The sequence below is a fragment of the Haliotis asinina genome, chromosome 3, assembly GCF_037392515.1.
Source record: "Haliotis asinina isolate JCU_RB_2024 chromosome 3, JCU_Hal_asi_v2, whole genome shotgun sequence".
In the NCBI taxonomy this organism is placed as follows: Eukaryota; Metazoa; Mollusca; class Gastropoda; order Lepetellida; family Haliotidae; genus Haliotis; species Haliotis asinina.
This window is the reverse complement of record NC_090282.1, coordinates 83,282,064-83,309,539: the sequence shown is the minus strand read 5'-3', so window position 1 is coordinate 83,309,539 and position 27,476 is coordinate 83,282,064. Positions and strand designations below refer to the sequence as shown.

Below are 27,476 nucleotides of genomic sequence, written 5' to 3'. Positions count from 1 at the left end.
GCCCAGTGTCCACTGAAATGTTAGTTTCCATCCAAAAAACATTGCTCATTGTCATTTTGATAGATGAGAGAGGGAAATAAGGTTGTGCTGACTGTAGCGCTTTTCAGTTTTGTATAAAAAGAGTTGTACTACGACCCCGACGAGACTCGAACTCGCAATCTTCTGATTCGAAGTCAGACGCCTTATCCATTAGGCCACGAGGCCAACTATCTTACAGACGCAGTAATGCCTATTGTTCACTCCGGTTTAAAACATTCCTTTTGCTTCTGGTCACCAAGATACAAAAATCTGCTTTTGAATGCTCAGTTTCCATTGAAATGGTATTTTCCATCTGAAAAACATTGCCCATTGTCATTTTAACAGATAACACAGTCCTTTTGTATATGGTCAATTAGATAGATCCTCTACTTTGGAATGCCCAGTGTCCACTGAAATGTTAGTTTCCATCCAAAAAACATTGCTCATTGTCATTTTAATAGATGAGGGAGGGAAATAAGTTTGTGCTGACTGTAGAGCTTTTCAATTTTGTGTAAAAAGAGTTGTACTACGACCCCGACGAGACTCGAACTCGCAATCTTCTGATTCGAAGTCAGACGCCTTATCCATTAGGCCACGAGGCCAACTATCTTACAGACGCAGTAATGCCTATTGTACACTCCGGTTCAAAACATTTTTTCTTTCTCTGGTCACCAAGATAAATACCTTACTTTTGAATGCTCACTGTTTACTGAAATGTTATTTTCCATCCAAAAAACATTGCTCATTGTCATTTTAATAGATGAAAGAGGGAAATAAGGTTGTGCTGACTGTGGCGCTTTTCAATTTTGTATAAAAAGAGTTGTACTACGACCCCGACGAGACTCGAACTCGCAATCTTCTGATTCGAAGTCAGACGCCTCATCCATTAGGCCACGAGGACAACGATCTTACAGACGCAGTAATGCCTATTGTACACTGCGGATCAAAACATTCTTTCTTTCTCTGGTCACCAAGATAAATACCTTACTTTTGAATGCCCAGTGTCCACTGAAATGTTAGTTTCCATCCAAAAAACATTGCTCATTGTCATTTTGATAGATGAGAGAGGGAAATGAGGTTGTGCTGACTGTAGCGCTTTTCAGTTTTGTATAAAAAGAGTTGTACTACGACCCCGACGAGACTCAACTCGCAATCTTCTGATTCGAAGTCAGACGCCTTATCCATTAGGCCACGAGGCCAACTATCTTACAGACGCAGTAATGCCTATTGTACACTCCGGTTCAAACATTCTTTCTTTCTCTGGTCACCAAGATAAATACCTTACTTTTGAATGCTCACTGTTTACTGAAATGTTATTTTCCATCCAAAAAACATTGCTCATTGTCATTTTAATAGATGAAAGAGGGAAATAAGGTTGTGCTGACTGTGGCGCTTTTCAATTTTGTATAAAAAGAGTTGTACTACGACCCCGACGAGACTCGAACTCGCAATCTTCTGATTCGAAGTCAGACGCCTCATCCATTAGGCCACGAGGACAACGATCTTACAGACGCAGTAATGCCTATTGTACACTGCGGATCAAAACATTCTTTCTTTCTCTGGTCACCAAGATAAATACCTTACTTTTGAATGCCCAGTGTCCACTGAAATGTTAGTTTCCATCCAAAAAACATTGCTCATTGTCATTTTGATAGATGAGGGAGGGAAATAAGGTTGTGCTGACTGTAGCGCTTTTCAGTTTTGTATAAAAAGAGTTGTACTACGACCCCGACAAGACTCAACTCGCAATCTTCTGATTCGAAGTCAGACGCCTTATCCATTAGCCCACGAGGCCAACTATCTTACAGACGCAGTAATGCCTATTGTACACTCCGGTTCAAACATTCTTTCTTTCTCTGGTCACCAAGATAAATACCTTACTTTTGAATGCTCACTGTTTACTGAAATGTTATTTTCCATCCAAAAAACATTGCTCATTGTCATTTTAATAGATGAAAGAGGGAAAAAAGGTTGTGCTGACTGTGGCGCTTTTCAATTTTGTATAAAAAGAGTTGTACTACGACCCCGACGAGACTCGAACTCGCAATCTTCTGATTCGAAGTCAGACGCCTCATCCATTAGGCCACGAGGACAACGATCTTACAGACGCAGTAATGCCTATTGTACACTGCGGATCAAAACATTCTTTCTTTCTCTGGTCACCAAGATAAATACCTTACTTTTGAATGCCCAGTGTCCACTGAAATGTTAGTTTCCATCCAAAAAACATTGCTCATTGTCATTTTGATAGATGAGAGAGGGAAATAAGGTTGTGCTGACTGTAGCGCTTTTCAGTTTTGTATAAAAAGAGTTGTACTACGACCCCGACAAGACTCAACTCGCAATCTTCTGATTCGAAGTCAGACGCCTTATCCATTAGGCCACGAGGCCAACTATCTTACAGACGCAGTAATGCCTATTGTACACTCCGGTTCAAACATTCTTTCTTTCTCTGGTCACCAAGATAAATACCTTACTTTTGAATGCCCACTGTTTACTGAAATGGTATTTTCCATCTGAAAAACATTGCCCATTGTCATTTTAACAGATACCACAGTCCTTTTGTATATGGTCAATTAGATAGATCCTCTACTTTGGAATGCCCAGTGTCCACTGAAATGTTAGTTTCCCTCCAAAATACATTGCTCATTGTTATTTTAATAGATGAGGGAGGGAAATAAGGTTGTGCTGACTGTAGCGCTTTTCAATTTTGTATAAAAGGAGTTGTACTACGACCCCGACGAGACTCGAACTCGCAATCTTCTGATTCGAAGTCAGACGCCTTATCCATTAGGCCACGAGGCCAACGATCTTACAGACGCAGTAATGCCTATTGTACACTGCGGATCAAAACATTTTTTCTTTCTCTGGTCACCAAGATAAATACCTTACTTTTGAATGCACACTGTTTACTGAAATGTTATTTTCCATCCAAAAAACATTGCTCATTGTCATTTTAAAAGATGAAAGAGGGAAATAAGGTTGTGCTGACTGTGGCGCTTTTCAATTTTGTATAAAAGGAGTTGTACTACGACCCCGACGAGACTCGAACTCGCAATCTTCTGATTCGAAGTCAGACGCCTTATCCATTAGGCCACGAGGACAACGATCTTACAGACGCAGTAATGCCTATTGTACACTCCGGTTCAAACATTCTTTCTTTCTCTGGTCACCAAGATAAATACCTTACTTTTGAATGCCCACTGTTTACTGAAATGGTATTTTCCATCTGAAAAACATTGCCCATTGTCATTTTAACAGATACCACAGTCCTTTTGTATATGGTCAATTTGATAGATCCTCTACTTTGGAATGCCCAGTGTCCACTGAAATGTTAGTTTCCCTCCAAAATACATTGCTCTTTGTTATTTTAATAGATGAGGGAGGGAAATAAGGTTGTGCTGACTGTAGCGCTTTTCAATTTTGTATAAAAGGAGTTGTACTACGACCCCGACGAGACTCGAACTCGCAATCTTCTGATTCGAAGTCAGACGCCTTATCCATTAGGCCACGAGGCCAACGATCTTACAGACGCAGTAATGCCTATTGTACACTGCGGATCAAAACATTTTTTCTTTCTCTGGTCACCAAGATAAATACCTTACTTTTGAATGCTCACTGTTTACTGAAATGTTATTTTCCATCCAAAAAACATTGCTCATTGTCATTTTAAAAGATGAAAGAGGGAAATAAGGTTGTGCTGACTGTGGCGCTTTTCAATTTTGTATAAAAGGAGTTGTACTACGACCCCGACGAGACTCGAACTCGCAATCTTCTGATTCGAAGTCAGAAGCCTTATCCATTAGGGCACGAGGACAACGATCTTACAGACGCAGTAATGCCTATTGTACACTGCGGATCAAAACATTCTTTCTTTCTCTGGTCACCAAGATAAATACCTTACTTTTGAATGCTCACTGTTGACTGAAATGTTATTTTCCATCCAAAAAACATTGCTCATTGTCATTTTAAAAGATGAAAGAGGGAAATAAGGTTGTGCTGACTGTGGCGCTTTTCAATTTTGTATAAAAGGAGTTGTACTACGACCCCGACGAGACTCGAACTCGCAATCTTCTGATTCGAAGTCAGACGCCTTATCCATTAGGCCACGAGGACAACGATCTTACAGACGCAGTAATGCGTATTGTACACTGCGGATCAAAACATTCTTTCTTTCTCTGGTCACCAAGATAAATACCTTACTTTTGAATGCCCAGTGTCCACTGAAATGTTAGTTTCCATCCAAAAAACATTGCTCATTGTCATTTTGATAGATGAGAGAGGGAAATAAGGTTGTGCTGACTGTGGCGCTTTTCAATTTTGTATAAAAAGAGTTGTACTACGACCCCGACGAGACTCGAACTCGCAATCTTCTGATTCGAAGTCAGACGCCTCATCCATTAGGCCACGAGGACAACGATCTTACAGACGCAGTAATGCCTATTGTACACTGCGGATCAAAACATTCTTTCTTTCTCTGGTCACCAAGATAAATACCTTACTTTTGAATGCCCAGTGTCCACTGAAATGTTAGTTTCCATCCAAAAAACATTGCTCATTGTCATTTTGATAGATGAGAGAGGGAAATAAGGTTGTGCTGACTGTAGCGCTTTTCAGTTTTGTATAAAAAGAGTTGTACTACGACCCCGACGAGACTCGAACTCGCAATCTTCTGATTCGAAGTCAGACGCCTTATCCATTAGGCCACTGGGCCAACTATCTTACAGACGCAGTAATGCCTATTGTACACTCCGGTTCAAACAATCTTTATTGCTCTGGTCACCAAGATAAATACCTTACTTTTGAATGCCCACTGTTTACTGAAATGGTATTTTCCATCTGAAAAATATTGCCCATTGTCATTTTAACAGATACCACAGTCCTTTTGTATGTGGTCAATTAGATAGATCCTCTACTTTGGAATGCCCAGTGTCCACTGAAATGTTATTTTCCATCCAAAAAACATTGCTCATTGTCATTTTAATAGATGAGAGAGGGAAATAAGGTTGTGCTGACTGTAGCGCTTTTCAATTTTGTATAAAAAGAGTTGTACTACGACCCCGACGAGACTCGAACTCGCAATCTTCTGATTCGAAGTCAGACGCCTTATCCATTAGGCCACGAGGACAACGATCTTACAGACGCATTAATGCCTATTGTTCACTCCGGTTTAAAACATTCCTTTTGCTTCTGGTCACCAAGATACAAAAATCAGCTCTTGAATGCTCAGTTTGCATTGAAATGGTATTTTCCATCTGAAAAACACTGCCCATTGTCATTTTAACAGATAACACAGTCCTTTTGTATATGGTCAATTAGATAGATCCTCTACTTTGGAATGCCCAGTGTCCACTGAAATGTTAGTTTCCCTCCAAAATACATTGCTCATTGTCATTTTAATAGATGAGAGATGGAAATAAGGTTGTGCTGACTGTGGCGCTTTTCAATTTTGTATAAAAAGAGTTGTACTACGACCCCGACGAGACTCGAACTCGCAATCTTCTGATTCGAAGTCAGACGCCTTATCCATTAGGCCACGAGGCCAACTATCTTACAGACGCAGTAATGCCTATTGTACACTCCGGTTCAAAACATTTTTTCTTTCTCTGGTCACCAAGATAAATACCTTACTTTTGAATGCTCACTGTTTACTGAAATGTTATTTTCCATCCAAAAAACATTGCTCATTGTCATTTTAATAGATGAAAGAGGGAAAAAAGGTTGTGCTGACTGTGGCGCTTTTCAATTTTGTATAAAAGGAGTTGTACTACGACCCCGACGAGACTCGAACTCGCAATCTTCTGATTCGAAGTCAGACGCCTTATCCATTAGGCCACGAGGACAACGATCTTACAGACGCAGTAATGCGTATTGTACACTGCGGATCAAAACATTCTTTCTTTCTCTGGTCACCAAGATAAATACCTTACTTTTGAATGCCCAGTGTCCACTGAAATGTTAGTTTCCATCCAAAAAACATTGCTCATTGTCATTTTGATAGATGAGAGAGGGAAATAAGGTTGTGCTGACTGTGGCGCTTTTCAATTTTGTATAAAAAGAGTTGTACTACGACCCCGACGAGACTCGAACTCGCAATCTTCTGATTCGAAGTCAGACGCCTCATCCATTAGGCCACGAGGACAACGATCTTACAGACGCAGTAATGCCTATTGTACACTGCGGATCAAAACATTCTTTCTTTCTCTGGTCACCAAGATAAATACCTTACTTTTGAATGCCCAGTGTCCACTGAAATGTTAGTTTCCATCCAAAAAACATTGCTCATTGTCATTTTGATAGATGAGAGAGGGAAATAAGGTTGTGCTGACTGTAGCGCTTTTCAGTTTTGTATAAAAAGAGTTGTACTACGACCCCGACGAGACTCGAACTCGCAATCTTCTGATTCGAAGTCAGACGCCTTATCCATTAGGCCACTGGGCCAACTATCTTACAGACGCAGTAATGCCTATTGTACACTCCGGTTCAAACAATCTTTATTGCTCTGGTCACCAAGATAAATACCTTACTTTTGAATGCCCACTGTTTACTGAAATGGTATTTTCCATCTGAAAAATATTGCCCATTGTCATTTTAACAGATACCACAGTCCTTTTGTATGTGGTCAATTAGATAGATCCTCTACTTTGGAATGCCCAGTGTCCACTGAAATGTTATTTTCCATCCAAAAAACATTGCTCATTGTCATTTTAATAGATGAGAGAGGGAAATAAGGTTGTGCTGACTGTAGCGCTTTTCAATTTTGTATAAAAAGAGTTGTACTACGACCCCGACGAGACTCGAACTCGCAATCTTCTGATTCGAAGTCAGACGCCTTATCCATTAGGCCACGAGGACAACGATCTTACAGACGCATTAATGCCTATTGTTCACTCCGGTTTAAAACATTCCTTTTGCTTCTGGTCACCAAGATACAAAAATCTGCTTTTGAATGCTCAGTTTGCATTGAAATGGTATTTTCCATCTGAAAAACACTGCCCATTGTCATTTTAACAGATAACACAGTCCTTTTGTATATGGTCAATTAGATAGATCCTCTACTTTGGAATGCCCAGTATCCACTGAAATGTTAGTTTCCCTCCAAAATACATTGCTCATTGTCATTTTAATAGATGAGAGATGGAAATAAGGTTGTGCTGACTGTGGCGCTTTTCAATTTTGTATAAAAAGAGTTGTACTACGACCCCGACGAGACTCGAACTCGCAATCTTCTGATTCGAAGTCAGACGCCTTATCCATTAGGCCACGAGGCCAACTATCTTACAGACGCATTAATGCCTATTGTACACTCCGGTTCAAAACATTTTTTCTTTCTCTGGTCACCAAGATAAATACCTTACTTTTGAATGCTCACTGTTTACTGAAATGTTATTTTCCATCCAAAAAACATTGCTCATTGTCATTTTAATAGATGAAAGAGGGAAAAAAGGTTGTGCTGACTGTAGCGCTTTTCAATTTTGTATAAAAAGAGTTGTACTACGACCCCGACGAGACTCGAACTCGCAATCTTCTGATTCGAAGTCAGACGCCTCATCCATTAGGCCACGAGGACAACGATCTTACAGACGCAGTAATGCCTATTGTACACTGCGGATCAAAACATTCTTTCTTTCTCTGGTCACCAAGATAAATACCTTACTTTTGAATGCCCAGTGTCCACTGAAATGTTAGTTTCCATCTGAAAAACATTGCCCATTGTCATTTTAACAGATACCACAGTCCTTTTGTATATGGTCAATTAGATAGATCCTCTACTTTGGAATGCCCAGTGTCCACTGAAATGTTATTTACCATCCAAAAAACATTGCTCATTGTCATTTTAATAGATGAGAGAGGGAAATAAGGTTGTGCTGACTGTAGCGCTTTTCAATTTTGTATAAAAAGAGTTGTACTACGACCCCGACGAGACTCGAACTCGCAATCTTCTGATTCGAAGTCAGACGCCTTATCCATTAGGCCACGAGGCCAACGATCTTACAGACGCAGTAATGCCTATTGTTCACTCCGGTTTAAAACATTCCTTTTGCTTTTGGTCACCAAGATACAAAAATCTGCTTTTGAATGCTCAGTTTCCATTGAAAAGGTATTTTCCATCTGAAAAACATTGCCCATTGTCATTTTAACAGATAACACAGTCCTTTTGTATATGGTCAATTAGATAGATCCTCTACTTTGGAATGCCCAGTGTCCACTGAAATGTTAGTTTCCATCCAAAAAACATTGCTCATTGTCATTTTGATAGATGAGAGAGGGAAATAAGGTTGTGCTGACTGTAGCGCTTTTCAGTTTTGTATAAAAAGAGTTGTACTACGACCCCGACAAGACTCAACTCGCAATCTTCTGATTCGAAGTCAGACGCCTTATCCATTAGGCCACGAGGCCAACTATCTTACAGACGCAGTAATGCCTATTGTACACTCCGGTTCAAACATTCTTTCTTTCTCTGGTCACCAAGATAAATACCTTACTTTTGAATGCCCACTGTTTACTGAAATGGTATTTTCCATCTGAAAAACATTGCCCATTGTCATTTTAACAGATACCACAGTCCTTTTGTATATGGTCAATTAGATAGATCCTCTACTTTGGAATGCCCAGTGTCCACTGAAATGTTAGTTTCCCTCCAAAATACATTGCTCATTGTTATTTTAATAGATGAGGGAGGGAAATAAGGTTGTGCTGACTGTAGCGCTTTTCAATTTTGTATAAAAGGAGTTGTACTACGACCCCGACGAGACTCGAACTCGCAATCTTCTGATTCGAAGTCAGACGCCTTATCCATTAGGCCACGAGGCCAACGATCTTACAGACGCAGTAATGCCTATTGTACACTGCGGATCAAAACATTTTTTCTTTCTCTGGTCACCAAGATAAATACCTTACTTTTGAATGCACACTGTTTACTGAAATGTTATTTTCCATCCAAAAAACATTGCTCATTGTCATTTTAAAAGATGAAAGAGGGAAATAAGGTTGTGCTGACTGTGGCGCTTTTCAATTTTGTATAAAAGGAGTTGTACTACGACCCCGACGAGACTCGAACTCGCAATCTTCTGATTCGAAGTCAGACGCCTTATCCATTAGGCCACGAGGACAACGATCTTACAGACGCAGTAATGCCTATTGTACACTCCGGTTCAAACATTCTTTCTTTCTCTGGTCACCAAGATAAATACCTTACTTTTGAATGCCCACTGTTTACTGAAATGGTATTTTCCATCTGAAAAACATTGCCCATTGTCATTTTAACAGATACCACAGTCCTTTTGTATATGGTCAATTAGATAGATCCTCTACTTTGGAATGCCCAGTGTCCACTGAAATGTTAGTTTCCCTCCAAAATACATTGCTCATTGTTATTTTAATAGATGAGGGAGGGAAATAAGGTTGTGCTGACTGTAGCGCTTTTCAATTTTGTATAAAAGGAGTTGTACTACGACCCCGACGAGACTCGAACTCGCAATCTTCTGATTCGAAGTCAGACGCCTTATCCATTAGGCCACGAGGCCAACGATCTTACAGACGCAGTAATGCCTATTGTACACTGCGGATCAAAACATTTTTTCTTTCTCTGGTCACCAAGATAAATACCTTACTTTTGAATGCACACTGTTTACTGAAATGTTATTTTCCATCCAAAAAACATTGCTCATTGTCATTTTAAAAGATGAAAGAGGGAAATAAGGTTGTGCTGACTGTGGCGCTTTTCAATTTTGTATAAAAGGAGTTGTACTACGACCCCGACGAGACTCGAACTCGCAATCTTCTGATTCGAAGTCAGACGCCTTATCCATTAGGCCACGAGGACAACGATCTTACAGACGCAGTAATGCCTATTGTACACTCCGGTTCAAACATTCTTTCTTTCTCTGGTCACCAAGATAAATACCTTACTTTTGAATGCCCACTGTTTACTGAAATGGTATTTTCCATCTGAAAAACATTGCCCATTGTCATTTTAACAGATACCACAGTCCTTTTGTATATGGTCAATTTGATAGATCCTCTACTTTGGAATGCCCAGTGTCCACTGAAATGTTAGTTTCCCTCCAAAATACATTGCTCTTTGTTATTTTAATAGATGAGGGAGGGAAATAAGGTTGTGCTGACTGTAGCGCTTTTCAATTTTGTATAAAAGGAGTTGTACTACGACCCCGACGAGACTCGAACTCGCAATCTTCTGATTCGAAGTCAGACGCCTTATCCATTAGGCCACGAGGCCAACGATCTTACAGACGCAGTAATGCCTATTGTACACTGCGGATCAAAACATTTTTTCTTTCTCTGGTCACCAAGATAAATACCTTACTTTTGAATGCTCACTGTTTACTGAAATGTTATTTTCCATCCAAAAAACATTGCTCATTGTCATTTTAAAAGATGAAAGAGGGAAATAAGGTTGTGCTGACTGTGGCGCTTTTCAATTTTGTATAAAAGGAGTTGTACTACGACCCCGACGAGACTCGAACTCGCAATCTTCTGATTCGAAGTCAGACGCCTTATCCATTAGGCCACGAGGACAACGATCTTACAGACGCAGTAATGCCTATTGTACACTGCGGATCAAAACATTCTTTCTTTCTCTGGTCACCAAGATAAATACCTTACTTTTGAATGCTCACTGTTGACTGAAATGTTATTTTCCATCCAAAAAACATTGCTCATTGTCATTTTAAAAGATGAAAGAGGGAAATAAGGTTGTGCTGACTGTGGCGCTTTTCAATTTTGTGTAAAAGGAGTTGTACTACGACCCCGACGAGACTCGAACTCGCAATCTTCTGATTCGAAGTCAGACGCCTTATCCATTAGGCCACGAGGACAACGATCTTACAGACGCAGTAATGCGTATTGTACACTGCGGATCAAAACATTCTTTCTTTCTCTGGTCACCAAGATAAATACCTTACTTTTGAATGCCCAGTGTCCACTGAAATGTTAGTTTCCATCCAAAAAACATTGCTCATTGTCATTTTGATAGATGAGAGAGGGAAATAAGGTTGTGCTGACTGTGGCGCTTTTCAATTTTGTATAAAAAGAGTTGTACTACGACCCCGACGAGACTCGAACTCGCAATCTTCTGATTCGAAGTCAGACGCCTCATCCATTAGGCCACGAGGACAACGATCTTACAGACGCAGTAATGCCTATTGTACACTGCGGATCAAAACATTCTTTCTTTCTCTGGTCACCAAGATAAATACCTTACTTTTGAATGCCCAGTGTCCACTGAAATGTTAGTTTCCATCCAAAAAACATTGCTCATTGTCATTTTGATAGATGAGAGAGGGAAATAAGGTTGTGCTGACTGTAGCGCTTTTCAGTTTTGTATAAAAAGAGTTGTACTACGACCCCGACGAGACTCGAACTCGCAATCTTCTGATTCGAAGTCAGACGCCTTATCCATTAGGCCACTGGGCCAACTATCTTACAGACGCAGTAATGCCTATTGTACACTCCGGTTCAAACAATCTTTATTGCTCTGGTCACCAAGATAAATACCTTACTTTTGAATGCCCACTGTTTACTGAAATGGTATTTTCCATCTGAAAAATATTGCCCATTGTCATTTTAACAGATACCACAGTCCTTTTGTATGTGGTCAATTAGATAGATCCTCTACTTTGGAATGCCCAGTGTCCACTGAAATGTTATTTTCCATCCAAAAAACATTGCTCATTGTCATTTTAATAGATGAGAGAGGGAAATAAGGTTGTGCTGACTGTAGCGCTTTTCAATTTTGTATAAAAAGAGTTGTACTACGACCCCGACGAGACTCGAACTCGCAATCTTCTGATTCGAAGTCAGACGCCTTATCCATTAGGCCACGAGGACAACGATCTTACAGACGCATTAATGCCTATTGTTCACTCCGGTTTAAAACATTCCTTTTGCTTCTGGTCACCAAGATACAAAAATCTACTTTTGAATGCTCAGTTTGCATTGAAATGGTATTTTCCATCTGAAAAACACTGCCCATTGTCATTTTAACAGATAACACAGTCCTTTTGTATATGGTCAATTAGATAGATCCTCTACTTTGGAATGCCCAGTGTCCACTGAAATGTTAGTTTCCCTCCAAAATACATTGCTCATTGTCATTTTAATAGATGAGAGATGGAAATAAGGTTGTGCTGACTGTGGCGCTTTTCAATTTTGTATAAAAAGAGTTGTACTACGACCCCGACGAGACTCGAACTCGCAATCTTCTGATTCGAAGTCAGACGCCTTATCCATTAGGCCACGAGGCCAACTATCTTACAGACGCAGTAATGCCTATTGTACACTCCGGTTCAAAACATTTTTTCTTTCTCTGGTCACCAAGATAAATACCTTACTTTTGAATGCTCACTGTTTACTGAAATGTTATTTTCCATCCAAAAAACATTGCTCATTGTCATTTTAATAGATGAAAGAGGGAAAAAAGGTTGTGCTGACTGTGGCGCTTTTCAATTTTGTATAAAAGGAGTTGTACTACGACCCCGACGAGACTCGAACTCGCAATCTTCTGATTCGAAGTCAGACGCCTTATCCATTAGGCCACGAGGACAACGATCTTACAGACGCAGTAATGCGTATTGTACACTGCGGATCAAAACATTCTTTCTTTCTCTGGTCACCAAGATAAATACCTTACTTTTGAATGCCCAGTGTCCACTGAAATGTTAGTTTCCATCCAAAAAACATTGCTCATTGTCATTTTGATAGATGAGAGAGGGAAATAAGGTTGTGCTGACTGTGGCGCTTTTCAATTTTGTATAAAAAGAGTTGTACTACGACCCCGACGAGACTCGAACTCGCAATCTTCTGATTCGAAGTCAGACGCCTCATCCATTAGGCCACGAGGACAACGATCTTACAGACGCAGTAATGCCTATTGTACACTGCGGATCAAAACATTCTTTCTTTCTCTGGTCACCAAGATAAATACCTTACTTTTGAATGCCCAGTGTCCACTGAAATGTTAGTTTCCATCCAAAAAACATTGCTCATTGTCATTTTGATAGATGAGAGAGGGAAATAAGGTTGTGCTGACTGTAGCGCTTTTCAGTTTTGTATAAAAAGAGTTGTACTACGACCCCGACGAGACTCGAACTCGCAATCTTCTGATTCGAAGTCAGACGCCTTATCCATTAGGCCACTGGGCCAACTATCTTACAGACGCAGTAATGCCTATTGTACACTCCGGTTCAAACAATCTTTATTGCTCTGGTCACCAAGATAAATACCTTACTTTTGAATGCCCACTGTTTACTGAAATGGTATTTTCCATCTGAAAAATATTGCCCATTGTCATTTTAACAGATACCACAGTCCTTTTGTATGTGGTCAATTAGATAGATCCTCTACTTTGGAATGCCCAGTGTCCACTGAAATGTTATTTTCCATCCAAAAAACATTGCTCATTGTCATTTTAATAGATGAGAGAGGGAAATAAGGTTGTGCTGACTGTAGCGCTTTTCAATTTTGTATAAAAAGAGTTGTACTACGACCCCGACGAGACTCGAACTCGCAATCTTCTGATTCGAAGTCAGACGCCTTATCCATTAGGCCACGAGGCCAACGATCTTACAGACGCATTAATGCCTATTGTTCACTCCGGTTTAAAACATTCCTTTTGCTTCTGGTCACCAAGATACAAAAATCTGCTTTTGAATGCTCAGTTTGCATTGAAATGGTATTTTCCATCTGAAAAACACTGCCCATTGTCATTTTAACAGATAACACAGTCCTTTTGTATATGGTCAATTAGATAGATCCTCTACTTTGGAATGCCCAGTGTCCACTGAAATGTTAGTTTCCCTCCAAAATACATTGCTCATTGTCATTTTAATAGATGAGAGATGGAAATAAGGTTGTGCTGACTGTGGCGCTTTTCAATTTTGTATAAAAAGAGTTGTACTACGACCCCGACGAGACTCGAACTCGCAATCTTCTGATTCGAAGTCAGACGCCTTATCCATTAGGCCACGAGGCCAACTATCTTACAGACGCAGTAATGCCTATTGTACACTCCGGTTCAAAACATTTTTTCTTTCTCTGGTCACCAAGATAAATACCTTACTTTTGAATGCTCACTGTTTACTGAAATGTTATTTTCCATCCAAAAAACATTGCTCATTGTCATTTTAATAGATGAAAGAGGGAAAAAAGGTTGTGCTGACTGTAGCGCTTTTCAATTTTGTATAAAAAGAGTTGTACTACGACCCCGACGAGACTCGAACTCGCAATCTTCTGATTCGAAGTCAGACGCCTCATCCATTAGGCCACGAGGACAACGATCTTACAGACGCAGTAATGCCTATTGTACACTGCGGATCAAAACATTCTTTCTTTCTCTGGTCACCAAGATAAATACCTTACTTTTGAATGCCCAGTGTCCACTGAAATGTTAGTTTCCATCCAAAAAACATTGCTCATTGTCATTTTGATAGATGAGAGAGGGAAATAAGGTTGTGCTGACTGTAGCGCTTTTCAATTTTGTATAAAAAGAGTTGTACTACGACCCCGACGAGACTCGAACTCGCAATCTTCTGATTCGAAGTCAGACGCCTTATCCATTAGGCCACTGGGCCAACTATCTTACAGACGCAGTAATGCCTATTGTACACTCCGGTTCAAACCTTCTTTCTTTCTCTGGTCACCAAGATAAATACCTTACTTTTGAATGCCCACTGTTTACTGAAATGGTATTTTCCATCTGAAAAACATTGCCCATTGTCATTTTAACAGATACCACAGTCCTTTTGTATATGGTCAATTAGATAGATCCTCTACTTTGGAATGCCCAGTGTCCACTGAAATGTTATTTACCATCCAAAAAACATTGCTCATTGTCATTTTAATAGATGAGAGAGGGAAATAAGGTTGTGCTGACTGTAGCGCTTTTCAATTTTGTATAAAAAGAGTTGTACTACGACCCCGACGAGACTCGAACTCGCAATCTTCTGATTCGAAGTCAGACGCCTTATCCATTAGGCCACGAGGCCAACGATCTTACAGACGCAGTAATGCCTATTGTTCACTCCGGTTTAAAACATTCCTTTTGCTTTTGGTCACCAAGATACAAAAATCTGCTTTTGAATGCTCAGTTTCCATTGAAAAGGTATTTTCCATCTGAAAAACATTGCCCATTGTCATTTTAACAGATAACACAGTCCTTTTGTATATGGTCAATTAGATAGATCCCCTACTTTGGAATGCCCAGTGTCCACTGAAATGTTAGTTTCCCTCCAAAATACATTGCTCATTGTCATTTTAATAGATGAGAGAGGGAAATAAGGTTGTGCTGACTGTAGCGCTTTTCAATTTTGTATAAAAAAAGTTGTACTACGACCCCGACGAGACTCGAACTCGCAATCTTCTGATTCGAAGTCAGACGCCTGATCCATTAGGCCACGAGGCCAACGATCTTACAGACGCAGTAATGCCTATTGTACACTGCGGTTCAAAACATTTTTTCTTTCTCTGGTCACCAAGATAAATACCTTACTTTTGAATGCTCACTGTTTACTGAAATGTTATTTTCCATCTAAAAAACATTGCTCATTGTCATTTTAATAGATGAAAGAGGGAAATAAGGTTGTGGTGACTGTAGCGCTTTTCAATTTTGTATAAAAAGAGTTGTACTACGACCCCGACGAGACTCGAACTCGCAATCTTCTGATTCGAAGTCAGACGCCTCATCCATTAGGCCACGAGGACAACGATCTTACAGACGCAGTAATGCCTATTGTACACTGCGGATCAAAACATTCTTTCTTTCTCTGGTCACCAAGATAAATACCTTACTTTTGAATGCCCAGTGTCCACTGAAATGTTAGTTTCCATCCAAAAAACATTGCTCATTGTCATTTTGATAGATGAGAGAGGGAAATAAGGTTGTGCTGACTGTAGCGCTTTTCAGTTTTGTATAAAAAGAGTTGTACTACGACCCCGACGAGACTCGAACTCGCAATCTTCTGATTCGAAGTCAGACGCCTTATCCATTAGGCCACGAGGCCAACTATCTTACAGACGCAGTAATGCCTATTGTACACTCCGGTTCAAAACATTTTTTCTTTCTCTGGTCACCAAGATAAATACCTTACTTTTGAATGCTCACTGTTTACTGAAATGTTATTTTCCATCCAAAAAACATTGCTCATTGTCATTTTAATAGATGAAAGAGGGAAATAAGGTTGTGCTGACTGTAGCGCTTTTCAATTTTGTATAAAAAGAGTTGTACTACGACCCCGACGAGACTCGAACTCGCAATCTTCTGATTCGAAGTCAGACGCCTCATCCATTAGGCCACGAGGACAACGATCTTACAGACGCAGTAATGCCTATTGTACACTGCGGATCAAAACATTCTTTCTTTCTCTGGTCACCAAGATAAATACCTTACTTTTGAATGCCCAGTGCCCACTGAAATGTTAGTTTCCATCTAAAAAACATTGCTCATTGTCATTTTGATAGATGAGAGAGGGAAATAAGGTTGTGCTGACTGTAGCGCTTTTCAGTTTTGTATAAAAAGAGTTGTACTACGACCCCGACGAGACTCGAACTCGCAATCTTCTGATTCGAAGTCAGACGCCTTATCCATTAGGCCACGAGGCCAACTATCTTACAGACGCAGTAATGCCTATTGTACACTCCGGTTCAAACATTCTTTCTTTCTCTGGTCACCAAGATAAATACCTTACTTTTGAATGCCCACTGTTTACTGAAATGGTATTTTCCATCTGAAAAACATTGCCCATTGTCATTTTAACAGATAACACAGTCCTTTTGTATATGGTCAATTAGATAGATCCTCTACTTTGGAATGCCCAGTGTCCACTGAAATGTTATTCTCTATCCAAAAAACATTGCTCATTGTCATTTTAATAGATGAGGGAGGGAAATAAGGTTGTGCTGACTGTAGCGCTTTTCAATTTTGTATAAAAAGAGTTGTACTACGACCCCGACGAGACTCGAACTCGCAATCTTCTGATTCGAAGTCAGACGCCTCATCCATTAGGCCACGAGGACAACGATCTTACAGACGCAGTAATGCCTATTGTACACTGCGGATCAAAACATTCTTTCTTTCTCTGGTCACCAAGATAAATACCTTACTTTTGAATGCCCACTGTTTACTGAAATGTTAGTTTCCATCCAAAAATCATTGCTCATTGTCATTTTAATAGATGAGGGAGGGAAATAAGGTTGTGCTCACTGTGGCGCTTTTCAATTTTGTATAAAAAGCGTTGTACTACGACCCCGACGATACTCGAACTCGCAATCTTCTGATTCGAAGTCAGACGCCTTATCCATTAGGCCACGAGGCCAACTATCTTACAGACGCAGTAATGCCTATTGTACACTCCGGTTCAAACATTCTTTCTTTCTCTGGTCACCAAGATAAATACCTTACTTTTGAATGCCCACTGTTTACTGAAATGGTATTTTCCATCTGAAAAACATTGCTCATTGTCATTTTAACAGATAACACAGTCCTTTTGTATATGGTCAATTAGATAGATCCTCTACTTTGGAATGCCCAGTGTCCACTGAAATGTTATTTTCTATCCAAAAAACATTGCTCATTGTCATTTTAATAGATGAGGGAGGGAAATAAGGTTGTGCTGACTGTAGCGCTTTTCAATTTTGTATAAAAAGAGTTGTACTACGACCCCGACGAGACTCGAACTCGCAATCTTCTGATTCGAAGTCAGACGCCTCATCCATTAGGCCACGAGGACAACGATCTTACAGACGCAGTAATGCCTATTGTACACTGCGGATCAAAACATTCTTTCTTTCTCTGGTCACCAAGATAAATACCTTACTTTTGAATGCCCACTGTTTACTGAAATGTTAGTTTCCATCCAAAAAACATTGCTCATTGTCATTTTAACAGATAACACAGTCCTTTTGTATATGGTCAATTAGATAGATCCTCTACTTTGCAATGCCCAGTGTCCACTGAAATGTTATTTTCTATCCAAAAAACATTGCTCATTGTCATTTTAATAGATGAGGGAGGGAAATAAGGTTGTGCTGACTGTAGCGCTTTTCAATTTTGTATAAAAAGAGTTGTACTACGACCCCGACGAGACTCGAACTCGCAATCTTCTGATTCGAAGTCAGACGCCTCATCCATTAGGCCACGAGGACAACGATCTTACAGACGCAGTAATGCCTATTGTACACTGCGGATCAAAACATTCTTTCTTTCTCTGGTCACCAAGATAAATACCTTACTTTTGAATGCAGACTGTTTACTGAAATGTTAGTTTCCCTTCAAAAAACATTGCTCATTGTCATTTTAATAGATGAGGGAGGGAAATAAGGTTGTGCTGACTGTGGCGCTTTTCAATTTTGTATAAAAAGAGTTGTAGTACGACCCCGACGAGACTCGAACTCGCAATCTTCTGATTCGAAGTCAGACGCCTTATCCATTAGGCCACGAGGCCAACGATCTTACAGACGCAGTAATGCCTATTGTACACTCCGGTTCAAACATTCTTTCTTTCTCTGGTCACCAAGATAAATACCTTACTTTTGAATGCCCACTGTTTACTGAAATGGTATTTTCCATCTGAAAAACATTGCCCATTGTCATTTTAACAGATAACACAGTCCTTTTGTATATGGTCAATTAGATAGATCCTCTACTTTGGAATGCCCAGTGTCCACTGAAATGTTATTTTCCATCCAAAAAACATTGCTCATTGTCATTTTAATAGATGAGGGAGGGAAATAAGGTTGTGCTGACTGTAGCGCTTTTCAATTTTGTATAAAAAGAGTTGTACTACGACCCCGACGAGACTCGAACTCGCAATCTTCTGATTCGAAGTCAGACGCCTTATCCATTAGGCCACGAGGCCAACGATCTTACAGACGCAGTAATGCCTATTGTACACTGCGGATCAAAACATTCTTTCTTTCTCTGGTCACCAAGATAAATACCTTACTTTTGAATGCCCACTGTTTACTGAAATGTTAGTTTCCATCCAAAAAACATTGCTCATTGTCATTTTAACAGATAACACAGTCCTTTTGTATATGGTCAATTAGATAGATCCTCTACTTTGCAATGCCCAGTGTCCACTGAAATGTTATTTTCAATCCAAAAAACATTGCTCATTGTCATTTTAATAGATGAGAGAGGGAAATAAGGTTGTGCTGACTGTAGCGCTTTTCAATTTTGTATAAAAAGAGTTGTACTACGACCCCGACGAGACTCGAACTCGCAATCTTCTGATTCGAAGTCAGACGCCTTATCCATTAGGCCACGAGGACAACGATCTTACAGACGCAGTAATGCCTATTGTACACTGAGGATCAAAACATTCTTTCTTTCTCTGGTCACCAAGATAAATACCTTACTTTTGAATGCCCAGTGTCCATTGAAATGGTATTTTTCATCCAAAAAACATTGCTCATTGTCATTTTAATAGATGAGAGAGGGAAATAAGGTTGTGCTGACTGTACCGCTTTTCAATTTTGTATAAAAAGAGTTGTACTACGACCCCGACGAGACTCGAACTCGCAATCTTCTGATTCGAAGTCAGACGCCTTATCCATTAGGCCACGAGGCCAACGATCTTACAGACGCAGTAATGCCTATTGTACACTCCGGTTCAAACATTCCTTTTGCTTCTGGTCACCAAGATAAAAAATCTACTTTTGAATGCTCAGTGTCCATTGAAATGGTATTTTCCATCTGAAAAACATTGTCCATTGTCATTTTAACAGATAACACAGTCCTTTTGTATATGGTCAATTAGATAGATCCTCTACTTTGGAATGCCCAGTGTCCACTGAAATGTTATTTTCAATCCAAAAAACATTGCTCATTGTCATTTTAATAGATGAGGGAGGGAAATACGGTTGTGCTGACTGTAGCGCTTTTCAATTTTGTATAAAAAGAGTTGCAGTACGACCCCGACGAGACTCGAACTCGCAATCTTCTGATTCGAAGTCAGACGCCTTATCCATTAGGCCACGAGGCCAACGATCTTACAGACGCAGTAATGCCTATTGTACACTCCGGTTCAAACATTCCTTTTGCTTCTGGTCACCAAGATAACAAATCTACTTTTGAATGCTCAGTGTCCATTGAAATGGTATTTTCCATCTGAAAAACATTGCCCATTGTCATTTTAACAGATAACACAGTCCTTTTGTATATGGTCAATTAGATAGATCCTCTACTTTGCAATGCCCAGTGTCCACTGAAATGTTATTTTCAATCCAAAAAACATTGCTCATTGTCATTTTAATAGATGAGAGAGGGAAATAAGGTTGTGCTGACTGTAGCGCTTTTCAATTTTGTATAAAAAGAGTTGTACTACGACCCCGACGAGACTCGAACTCGCAATCTTCTGATTCGAAGTCAGACGCCTTATCCATTAGGCCACGAGGCCAACGATCTTACAGACGCAGTAATGCCTATTGTACACTGAGGATCAAAACATTCTTTCTTTCTCTGGTCACCAAGATAAATACCTTACTTTTGAATGCCCAGTGTCCATTGAAATGGTATTTTTCATCCAAAAAACATTGCTCATTGTCATTTTAATAGATGAGAGAGGGAAATAAGGTTGTGCTGACTGTACCGCTTTTCAATTTTGTATAAAAAGAGTTGTACTACGACCCCGACGAGACTCGAACTCGCAATCTTCTGATTCGAAGTCAGACGCCTTATCCATTAGGCCACGAGGCCAACGATCTTACAGACGCAGTAATGCCTATTGTACACTCCGGTTCAAACATTCCTTTTGCTTCTGGTCACCAAGATAAAAAATCTACTTTTGAATGCTCAGTGTCCATTGAAATGGTATTTTCCATCTGAAAAACATTGTCCATTGTCATTTTAACAGATAACACAGTCCTTTTGTATATGGTCAATTAGATAGATCCTCTACTTTGGAATGCCCAGTGTCCACTGAAATGTTATTTTCAATCCAAAAAACATTGCTCATTGTCATTTTAATAGATGAGGGAGGGAAATACGGTTGTGCTGACTGTAGCGCTTTTCAATTTTGTATAAAAAGAGTTGCAGTACGACCCCGACGAGACTCGAACTCGCAATCTTCTGATTCGAAGTCAGACGCCTTATCCATTAGGCCACGAGGCCAACGATCTTACAGACGCAGTAATGCCTATTGTACACTCCGGTTCAAACATTCCTTTTGCTTCTGGTCACCAAGATAAAAAATCTACTTTTGAATGCTCAGTGTCCATTGAAATGGTATTTTCCATCTGAAAAACATTGCCCATTGTCATTTTAACAGATAACACAGTCCTTTTGTATATGGTCAATTAGATAGATCCTCTACTTTGGAATGCCCAGTGTCCACTGAAATGTTATTTTCAATCCAAAAAACATTGCTCATTGTCATTTTAATAGATGAGGGAGGGAAATGAGGTTGTACTGACTGTAGCGCTTTTCAATTTTGTATAAAAAGAGTTGTACTACGACCCCGACGAGACTCGAACTCGCAATCTTCTGATTCGAAGTCAGACGCCTTATCCATTAGGCCACGAGGCCAACGATCTTACAGACGCAGTAATGCCTATTGTACACTCCGGTTCAAACATTCCTTTTGCTTCTGGTCACCAAGATAACAAATCTACTTTTGAATGCTCAGTGTCCATTGAAATGGTATTTTCCATCTGAAAAACATTGTCCATTGTCATTTTAACAGATAACACAGTAATTTTGTATATGGTCAATTAGATAGATCCTCTACTTTGGAATGCCCAGTGTCCACTGAAATGTTATTTTCAATCCAAAAAACATTGCTCATTGTCATTTTAATAGATGAGGGAGGGAAATACGGTTGTGCTGACTGTAGCGCTTTTCAATTTTGTATAAAAAGAGTTGTACTACGACCCCGACGAGACTCGAACTCGCAATCTTCTGATTCCAAGTCAGACGCCTTATCCATTAGGCCACGAGGCCAACGATCTTACAGACGCAGTAATGCCTATTGTACACTCCGGTTCAAACATTCCTTTTGCTTCTGGTCACCAAGATGAGAAATCTACTTTTGAATGCTCAGTGTCCATTGAAATGGTATTTTCCATCTGAAAAACATTGCCCATTGTCATTTTAACAGACAACACAGTCCTTTTGTATGTGGTCAATTAGATAGATCCTCTACTTTGGAATGCCCAGTGTCCACTGAAATGTTATTTTCAATCCAAAAAACATTGCTCATTGTCATTTTAATAGATGAGGGAGGGAAATAAGGTTGTGCTGACTGTAGCGCTTTTCAATTTTGTATAAAAAGAGTTGTACTACGACCCCGACGAGACTCGAACTCGCAATCTTCTGATTCGAAGTCAGACGCCTTATCCATTAGGCCACGAGGCCAACGATCTTACAGACGCAGTAATGCCTATTGTACACTCCGGTTCAAACATTCCTTTTGCTTCTGGTCACCAAGATAACAAATCTACTTTTGAATGCTCAGTGTCCATTGAAATGGTATTTTCCATCTGAAAAACATTGCCCATTGTCATTTTAACAGATAACACAGTCCTTTTGTATATGGTCAATTAGATAGATCCTCTACTTTGGAATGCCCAGTGTCCACTGAAATGTTATTTTCAATACAAAAAACATTGATCATTGTCATTTTAATAGATGAGGGAGGGAAATAAGGTTGTGCTGACTGTAGCGCTTTTCAATTTTGTATCAAAAGAGTTGCAGTACGACCCCGACGAGACTCGAACTCGCAATCTTCTGATTCGAAGTCAGACGCCTTATCCATTAGGCCACGAGGCCAACGATCTTACAGACGCAGTAATGCCTATTGTACACTGAGGATCAAAACATTCTTTCTTTCTCTGGTAACCAAGATAAATACCTTACTTTTGAATGCCCAGTGTCCATTGAAATGGTATTTTTCATCCAAAAAACATTGCTCATTGTAATTTTAATAGATGAGAGAGGGAAATAAGGTTGTGCTGACTGTACAGCTTTTCAATTTTGTATAAAAAGAGTTGTACTACGACCCCGACGAGACTCGAACTCGCAATCTTCTGATTCGAAGTCAGACGCCTTATCCATTAGGCCACGAGGCCAACGATCTTACAGACGCAGTAATGCCTATTGTACACTCCGGTTCAAACATTCCTTTTGCTTCTGGTCACCAAGATAAAAAATCTACTTTTGAATGCTCAGTGTCCATTGAAATGGTATTTTCCATCTGAAAAACATTGCCCATTGTCATTTTAACAGATAACACAGTCCTTTTGTATATGGTCCATTAGATAGATCCTCTACTTTGGAATGCCCAGTGTCCACTGAAATGTTATTTTCAATCCAAAAAACATTGCTCATTGTCATTTTAATAGATGAGCGAGGGAAATAAGGTTGTGCTGACTGTAGCGCTTTTCAATTTTGTATCAAAAGAGTTGTACTACGACCCCGACGAGACTCGAACTCGCAATCTTCTGATTCGAAGTCAGACGCCTTATCCATTAGGCCACGAGGCCAACGATCTTACAGACGCAGTAATGCCTATTGTACACTCCGGTTCAAACATTCCTTTTGCTTCTGGTCACCAAGATAACAAATCTACTTTTGAATGCTCAGTGTCCATTGAAATGGTATTTTCCATCTGAAAAACATTGCCCATTGTCATTTTAACAGATAACACAGTCCTTTTGTATATGGTCAATTAGATAGATCCTCTACTTTGGAATGCCCAGTGTCCACTGAAATGTTATTTTCAATCCAAAAAACATTGCTCATTGTCATTTTAATAGATGAGGGAGGGAAATAAGGTTGTGCTGACTGTAGCGCTTTTCAATTTTGTATCAAAAGAGTTGCAGTACGACCCCGACGAGACTCGAACTCGCAATCTTCTGATTCGAAGTCAGACGCCTTATCCATTAGGCCACGAGGCCAACGATCTTACAGACGCAGTAATGCCTATTGTACACTGAGGATCAAAACATTCTTTCTTTCTCTGGTCACCAAGATAAATACCTTACTTTTGAATGCCCAGTGTCCATTGAAATGGTATTTTTCATCCAAAAAACATTGATCATTGTCATTTTAATAGATGAGAGAGGGAAATAAGGTTGTGCTGACTGTACAGCTTTTCAATTTTGTATAAAAAGAGTTGTAGTACGACCCCGACGAGACTCGAACTCGCAATCTTCTGATTCGAAGTCATACGCCTTATCCATTTGGCTACGAGGCCAACGATCTTACAGACGCAGTAATGCCTATTGTACACTCCGGTTCAAACATTCCTTTTGCTTCTGGTCACCAAGATAAAAAATCTACTTTTGAATGCTCAGTGTCCATTGAAATGGTATTTTCCATCTGAAAAACATTGCCCATTGTCATTTTAACAGATAACACAGTCCTTTTGTATATGGTCCATTAGATAGATCCTCTACTTTGGAATGCCCAGTGTCCACTGAAATGTTATTTTCAATCCAAAAAACATTGCTCATTGTCATTTTAATAGATGAGCGAGGGAAATAAGGTTGTGCTGACTGTAGCGCTTTTCAATTTTGTATCAAAAGAGTTGCAGTACGACCCCGACGAGACTCGAACTCGCAGTCTTCTGATTCGAAGTCAGACGCCTTATCCATTTGGCCACGAGGCCAACGATCTTACAGACGCAGTAATGCCTATTGTACACTGAGGATCAAAACATTCTTTCTTTCTCTGGTCACCAAGATGAATACCTTACTTTTGAATGCCCAGTGTCCATTGAAATGGTATTTTTCATCCAAAAAACATTGCTCATTGTCATTTTAATAGATGAGAGAGGGAAATAAGGTTGTGCTGACTGTACAGCTTTTCAATTTTGTATCAAAAGAGTTGTACTACGACCCCGACGAGACTCGAACTCGCAATCTTCTGATTCGAAGTCAGACGCCTTATCCATTAGGCCACGAGGCCAACGATCTTACAGACGCAGTAATGCCTATTGTACACTCCGGTTCAAACATTCCTTTTGCTTCTGGTCACCAAGATAAAAAATCTACTTTTGAATGCTCAGTGTCCATTGAAATGGTATTTTCCATCTGAAAAACATTGCCCATTGTCATTTTAACAGATAACACAGTCCTTTTGTATATGGTCCATTAGATAGATCCTCTACTTTGGAATGCCCAGTGTCCACTGAAATGTTATTTTCAATCCAAAAAACATTGCTCATTGTCATTTTAATAGATGAGCGAGGGAAATAAGGTTGTGCTGACTGTAGCGCTTTTCAATTTTGTATCAAAAGAGTTGTACTACGACCCCGACGAGACTCGAACTCGCAATCTTCTGATTCGAAGTCAGACGCCTTATCCATTAGGCCACGAGGCCAACGATCTTACAGACGCAGTAATGCCTATTGTACACTCCGGTTCAAACATTCCTTTTGCTTCTGGTCACCAAGATAACAAATCTACTTTTGAATGCTCAGTGTCCATTGAAATGGTATTTTCCATCTGAAAAACATTGCCCATTGTCATTTTAACAGATAACACAGTCCTTTTGTATATGGTCAATTAGATAGATCCTCTACTTTGGAATGCCCAGTGTCCACTGAAATGTTATTTTCAATCCAAAAAACATTGCTCATTGTCATTTTAATAGATGAGGGAGGGAAATAAGGTTGTGCTGACTGTAGCGCTTTTCAATTTTGTATCAAAAGAGTTGCAGTACGACCCCGACGAGACTCGAACTCGCAATCTTCTGATTCGAAGTCAGACGCCTTATCCATTAGGCCACGAGGCCAACGATCTTACAGACGCAGTAATGCCTATTGTACACTCCGGTTCAAACATTCCTTTTGCTTCTGGTCACCAAGATAACAAATCTACTTTTGAATGCTCAGTGTCCATTGAAATGGTATTTTCCATCTGAAAAACATTGCCCATTGTCATTTTAACAGATAACACAGTCCTTTTGTATATGGTCAATTAGATAGATCCTCTACTTTGGAATGCCCAGTGTCCACTGAAATGTTATTTTCAATACAAAAAACATTGCTCATTGTCATTTTAATAGATGAGGGAGGGAAATAAGGTTGTGCTGACTGTAGCGCTTTTCAATTTTGTATAAAAAGAGTTGCAGTACGACCCCGACGAGACTCGAACTCGCAATCTTCTGATTCGAAGTCAGACGCCTTATCCATTAGGCCACGAGGCCAACGATCTTACAGACGCAGTAATGCCTATTGTACACTGAGGATCAAAACATTCTTTCTTTCTCTGGTCACCAAGATAAATACCTTACTTTTGAATGCCCAGTGTCCATTGAAATGGTATTTTTCATCCAAAAAACATTGCTCATTGTCATTTTAATAGATGAGAGAGGGAAATAAGGTTCTCCAACCCCTTATTCACATACAACAAACACTTACATAACATGGCATGCTGTACGGTGCACCAACTGAGACCACAGTTTATTCGTAACCGAATAATTATGTAATTGCTACAGTTATACCAGAGTACATTCATTTAGACTTAGATAACCCGTCGTCTCATCACATCACAGAATCAGCTTCAAATCTGCACACAACATCTCAAGGTTACATGTTGGACAGCTCATGGCAATTGCTCCCCGATGACTCACGTATTCTAACGGCTCGCCAGCCTGGACATGTCCGTCCCACTCAACAGTGCCAGTCATCGGTCTGTAACATGACACGAGAATTAAACATTCAGTATAGACCACATGCGTATATACAGACAGTGTATATATCCACTCACATAAACATCACATAACATACAGGACACATCAAAACTGACCGCTGGTGCACCGCAGCTGAGAATAATCTAATTCAAATTTCCCTCCCTTTTATACCTACCAGAGCGCCCCCATACCTATAGCATTACTTCCCTTTGTTGTATCTTCCGACGCTAGGAGAAAGAAATTTCATTCTAATTCGTGCCTCAAACGAAAGAAATTATATTTCTCCAACCCCTTATTCACATACAACAAACACTTACATAACATGGCATGCTGTACGGTGCACCAACTGAGATATAAAGAACGGGCAGATTTACAATCCAAGCGAAAGAGAAACTTTTAAACGCTTCTCAATATCATCTTTTACATAACCATCTTTTGCATTTTCACTTTTCCATCTGCCATGGCGCTTAAACATTCTATCTGGAATGCCATTGTTTGCGGCTGCAGTCGCTCCGCCTGCTCTCAAGCTATGCAGACCAAACTTTGATATATCACTAACATGTGAACTAAACGCCTCAATGAAAAGCTCTCTCAAACGTGAATATGACATCGGCTTATTATCACCTCTCAAAATGTAACCATTTTTAGTCTTACTCATATTTCTGAATAAAAATTCAGGATCTTTCAATTTGGTAAGCTTCAAATATCGCTCCAACCATGCTACAGGGCACTTATTTGTACCTGTCCGGCCTATAATAATCCAGGCCCCATCTCTGTAGACATCAGTTTTTGATTTCTGAATAAAAAC

General features: G+C 39.8%; 33 non-coding genes across 33 annotated transcripts; all 33 read right to left on the bottom strand.

Moving 5' to 3' along the window:
• Nucleotides 1-131: 131 nt before the first annotated feature.
• Nucleotides 132-204, bottom strand: Trnar-ucg (transfer RNA arginine (anticodon UCG)). The gene has a single exon. It is a non-coding gene; the product is annotated as a tRNA-Arg (tRNA).
• Nucleotides 205-547: 343 nt separating this feature from the next.
• On the bottom strand, nucleotides 548-620 carry Trnar-ucg (transfer RNA arginine (anticodon UCG)). Its single transcript has one exon. It is a non-coding gene; the product is annotated as a tRNA-Arg (tRNA).
• Nucleotides 621-2,750: 2,130 nt separating this feature from the next.
• On the bottom strand, nucleotides 2,751-2,823 carry Trnar-ucg (transfer RNA arginine (anticodon UCG)). The gene has a single exon. It is a non-coding gene; the product is annotated as a tRNA-Arg (tRNA).
• A 640-nt stretch (nucleotides 2,824-3,463) lies between these two features.
• Trnar-ucg (transfer RNA arginine (anticodon UCG)) lies at nucleotides 3,464-3,536 on the bottom strand. Its single transcript has one exon. It is a non-coding gene; the product is annotated as a tRNA-Arg (tRNA).
• Nucleotides 3,537-5,489: 1,953 nt separating this feature from the next.
• Nucleotides 5,490-5,562, bottom strand: Trnar-ucg (transfer RNA arginine (anticodon UCG)). The gene has a single exon. It is a non-coding gene; the product is annotated as a tRNA-Arg (tRNA).
• A 1,654-nt stretch (nucleotides 5,563-7,216) lies between these two features.
• Nucleotides 7,217-7,289, bottom strand: Trnar-ucg (transfer RNA arginine (anticodon UCG)). Its single transcript has one exon. It is a non-coding gene; the product is annotated as a tRNA-Arg (tRNA).
• Nucleotides 7,290-7,930: 641 nt separating this feature from the next.
• On the bottom strand, nucleotides 7,931-8,003 carry Trnar-ucg (transfer RNA arginine (anticodon UCG)). Its single transcript has one exon. It is a non-coding gene; the product is annotated as a tRNA-Arg (tRNA).
• Nucleotides 8,004-8,759: 756 nt separating this feature from the next.
• Trnar-ucg (transfer RNA arginine (anticodon UCG)) lies at nucleotides 8,760-8,832 on the bottom strand. Its single transcript has one exon. It is a non-coding gene; the product is annotated as a tRNA-Arg (tRNA).
• A 640-nt stretch (nucleotides 8,833-9,472) lies between these two features.
• Nucleotides 9,473-9,545, bottom strand: Trnar-ucg (transfer RNA arginine (anticodon UCG)). The gene has a single exon. It is a non-coding gene; the product is annotated as a tRNA-Arg (tRNA).
• A 640-nt stretch (nucleotides 9,546-10,185) lies between these two features.
• On the bottom strand, nucleotides 10,186-10,258 carry Trnar-ucg (transfer RNA arginine (anticodon UCG)). The gene has a single exon. It is a non-coding gene; the product is annotated as a tRNA-Arg (tRNA).
• A 1,953-nt stretch (nucleotides 10,259-12,211) lies between these two features.
• Nucleotides 12,212-12,284, bottom strand: Trnar-ucg (transfer RNA arginine (anticodon UCG)). The gene has a single exon. It is a non-coding gene; the product is annotated as a tRNA-Arg (tRNA).
• Nucleotides 12,285-13,522: 1,238 nt separating this feature from the next.
• Nucleotides 13,523-13,595, bottom strand: Trnar-ucg (transfer RNA arginine (anticodon UCG)). The gene has a single exon. It is a non-coding gene; the product is annotated as a tRNA-Arg (tRNA).
• A 343-nt stretch (nucleotides 13,596-13,938) lies between these two features.
• Trnar-ucg (transfer RNA arginine (anticodon UCG)) lies at nucleotides 13,939-14,011 on the bottom strand. The gene has a single exon. It is a non-coding gene; the product is annotated as a tRNA-Arg (tRNA).
• A 939-nt stretch (nucleotides 14,012-14,950) lies between these two features.
• On the bottom strand, nucleotides 14,951-15,023 carry Trnar-ucg (transfer RNA arginine (anticodon UCG)). The gene has a single exon. It is a non-coding gene; the product is annotated as a tRNA-Arg (tRNA).
• Nucleotides 15,024-15,964: 941 nt separating this feature from the next.
• On the bottom strand, nucleotides 15,965-16,037 carry Trnar-ucg (transfer RNA arginine (anticodon UCG)). Its single transcript has one exon. It is a non-coding gene; the product is annotated as a tRNA-Arg (tRNA).
• A 525-nt stretch (nucleotides 16,038-16,562) lies between these two features.
• Nucleotides 16,563-16,635, bottom strand: Trnar-ucg (transfer RNA arginine (anticodon UCG)). Its single transcript has one exon. It is a non-coding gene; the product is annotated as a tRNA-Arg (tRNA).
• A 1,768-nt stretch (nucleotides 16,636-18,403) lies between these two features.
• Nucleotides 18,404-18,476, bottom strand: Trnar-ucg (transfer RNA arginine (anticodon UCG)). The gene has a single exon. It is a non-coding gene; the product is annotated as a tRNA-Arg (tRNA).
• Nucleotides 18,477-18,817: 341 nt separating this feature from the next.
• On the bottom strand, nucleotides 18,818-18,890 carry Trnar-ucg (transfer RNA arginine (anticodon UCG)). Its single transcript has one exon. It is a non-coding gene; the product is annotated as a tRNA-Arg (tRNA).
• Nucleotides 18,891-19,531: 641 nt separating this feature from the next.
• On the bottom strand, nucleotides 19,532-19,604 carry Trnar-ucg (transfer RNA arginine (anticodon UCG)). Its single transcript has one exon. It is a non-coding gene; the product is annotated as a tRNA-Arg (tRNA).
• Nucleotides 19,605-19,945: 341 nt separating this feature from the next.
• Trnar-ucg (transfer RNA arginine (anticodon UCG)) lies at nucleotides 19,946-20,018 on the bottom strand. The gene has a single exon. It is a non-coding gene; the product is annotated as a tRNA-Arg (tRNA).
• Nucleotides 20,019-20,359: 341 nt separating this feature from the next.
• Nucleotides 20,360-20,432, bottom strand: Trnar-ucg (transfer RNA arginine (anticodon UCG)). The gene has a single exon. It is a non-coding gene; the product is annotated as a tRNA-Arg (tRNA).
• Nucleotides 20,433-20,658: 226 nt separating this feature from the next.
• Nucleotides 20,659-20,731, bottom strand: Trnar-ucg (transfer RNA arginine (anticodon UCG)). Its single transcript has one exon. It is a non-coding gene; the product is annotated as a tRNA-Arg (tRNA).
• Nucleotides 20,732-21,072: 341 nt separating this feature from the next.
• Nucleotides 21,073-21,145, bottom strand: Trnar-ucg (transfer RNA arginine (anticodon UCG)). Its single transcript has one exon. It is a non-coding gene; the product is annotated as a tRNA-Arg (tRNA).
• Nucleotides 21,146-21,486: 341 nt separating this feature from the next.
• On the bottom strand, nucleotides 21,487-21,559 carry Trnar-ucg (transfer RNA arginine (anticodon UCG)). The gene has a single exon. It is a non-coding gene; the product is annotated as a tRNA-Arg (tRNA).
• A 755-nt stretch (nucleotides 21,560-22,314) lies between these two features.
• On the bottom strand, nucleotides 22,315-22,387 carry Trnar-ucg (transfer RNA arginine (anticodon UCG)). Its single transcript has one exon. It is a non-coding gene; the product is annotated as a tRNA-Arg (tRNA).
• Nucleotides 22,388-22,728: 341 nt separating this feature from the next.
• On the bottom strand, nucleotides 22,729-22,801 carry Trnar-ucg (transfer RNA arginine (anticodon UCG)). Its single transcript has one exon. It is a non-coding gene; the product is annotated as a tRNA-Arg (tRNA).
• A 226-nt stretch (nucleotides 22,802-23,027) lies between these two features.
• On the bottom strand, nucleotides 23,028-23,100 carry Trnar-ucg (transfer RNA arginine (anticodon UCG)). The gene has a single exon. It is a non-coding gene; the product is annotated as a tRNA-Arg (tRNA).
• A 341-nt stretch (nucleotides 23,101-23,441) lies between these two features.
• On the bottom strand, nucleotides 23,442-23,514 carry Trnar-ucg (transfer RNA arginine (anticodon UCG)). Its single transcript has one exon. It is a non-coding gene; the product is annotated as a tRNA-Arg (tRNA).
• A 341-nt stretch (nucleotides 23,515-23,855) lies between these two features.
• On the bottom strand, nucleotides 23,856-23,928 carry Trnar-ucg (transfer RNA arginine (anticodon UCG)). The gene has a single exon. It is a non-coding gene; the product is annotated as a tRNA-Arg (tRNA).
• Nucleotides 23,929-24,867: 939 nt separating this feature from the next.
• Nucleotides 24,868-24,940, bottom strand: Trnar-ucg (transfer RNA arginine (anticodon UCG)). The gene has a single exon. It is a non-coding gene; the product is annotated as a tRNA-Arg (tRNA).
• A 341-nt stretch (nucleotides 24,941-25,281) lies between these two features.
• On the bottom strand, nucleotides 25,282-25,354 carry Trnar-ucg (transfer RNA arginine (anticodon UCG)). Its single transcript has one exon. It is a non-coding gene; the product is annotated as a tRNA-Arg (tRNA).
• A 341-nt stretch (nucleotides 25,355-25,695) lies between these two features.
• On the bottom strand, nucleotides 25,696-25,768 carry Trnar-ucg (transfer RNA arginine (anticodon UCG)). Its single transcript has one exon. It is a non-coding gene; the product is annotated as a tRNA-Arg (tRNA).
• Nucleotides 25,769-26,109: 341 nt separating this feature from the next.
• Nucleotides 26,110-26,182, bottom strand: Trnar-ucg (transfer RNA arginine (anticodon UCG)). The gene has a single exon. It is a non-coding gene; the product is annotated as a tRNA-Arg (tRNA).
• Nucleotides 26,183-27,476: the final 1,294 nt, after the last annotated feature.